Below are 1567 nucleotides of genomic sequence, written 5' to 3'. Positions count from 1 at the left end.
CCAGTGAAAACCTTATGAATATCAGTGAAATACTCTGATATACTACTGGAAAGCTTTATGAATAGCCCTGAAACATTATCTGATATAGTGCCAGAAGATGAGGCCTTCAGGTTGGAAGGCACTCAAAATATGACTGCGGAAAGGCTGCCTCCTCAGCATAGAGCCAACATTAATGATGTGGATGGAGTCAAACTTTTGGGACCTCCATTTCCTGATGTGGCACAATTCAAAATAGGAAGAAACAGCTGCAAACATCCATTCATAATTGGAACATGTAATGTGTGAAGTATGAATCTAGGAAAATTAGAAGTTGTCAAAAATGAAATAGATAACATAAAGATTTATATCTCAGGCATTAGTGAGCTGAAATGTTGATTTTGGCCATTTTGAATCAGAAAATGTTATGATCTACTAAACCAGGAATGACAAATTGAAGAGGAATGGTGTGGCAGTCATCATCACAAAGAATGTTTCAAGGTCTATCCTGAAGTACAGTGCTGTCAGTGATTGGATAATATCCACACACTGACAAGAAAAACCAGTTAATATTAATATTATTCAAATTTACACACCAACCACCAAAGCCAAAAATGAGGAAATTGAAGATTTTTACCAACATCTGCAGTCTGAATTTGACCAAACATTCGATCAAGATGTGGTGACTATCAGTGGTAATTGGGATGCAAAAGTTGGGACAAAGAAGAATCACTGGTAGTAGGAAAATATGGCCTTGGTGATAGAAATAATGCTGGAGATTGCATGATAGAATTTTGCAAGACCAATGACTTATTCATTGCAAATACCTTTTTTCAACAACATAAACAGTGGCTGAACAGGTGGAATTCACCAGATGGAGTACACAGGAATGAGATTGACTACATCTGTGGCAAGAGGCAATGAAGAAGCTCAATACCTTCTTCCAAAACAAGGGCAGGAGCTGATTGTAGAATAGATCATCAACAACTCATATGAAGTTCAAGTGGAAGCTGAAGACAATTAAAACAAGTGCACGAGAGTCAAAATATGACCTTGATTTTATGCATCCTCAATTTAGAGACCATTTAAAGAATAGATTAGATGCATTGAATACCAATGACCAAAAATGACAAGAATTGTAGGATGACATCAAGAACATCATCCATGAAGAAAGCAAAATGTCATTTAAAAGACAGGAAAGGAAGAAAAGGCCAAAATGGATATCAGAAGATAATCTGAAACTTGCCCTTGAGCAGAGAGTAGCTAAAGCAAATGGAAGAAAAGACAAGATAAAAGAGCTGAACAGAAGATTTCAAAGAACAGCTGAAGAAGACAAAGTAAATTATTATCATGAAATGTGCAAAGACCTGGCATTAGAACACCCAAAGGGAGAAATACGTTCAGAATTTCTCAAGCAAAAGGAACTGAAGAAAAATTCAAGCCTCGAGTTGCAATATTGAAAAGTTCTATGGGAAAAATATTGAATGATGCAGGAATCATCAAAAGAAGATGGAGGGAATACACAGAGCCACTGTACCAAAAAGAACTGATTGCTACTTATCCAATTCAGCAGGTGGCATATTATCAAGAA

The sequence above is a fragment of the Orycteropus afer genome, unplaced genomic scaffold (assembly GCF_000298275.1).
Source record: "Orycteropus afer afer isolate SDZICR_OR568_19922 unplaced genomic scaffold, OryAfe1.0 scaffold00109, whole genome shotgun sequence".
In the NCBI taxonomy this organism is placed as follows: domain Eukaryota; kingdom Metazoa; phylum Chordata; class Mammalia; order Tubulidentata; family Orycteropodidae; genus Orycteropus; species Orycteropus afer.
The sequence above is the reverse complement of the archived record's forward strand: the minus strand, read 5'-3'. Positions refer to the sequence as shown.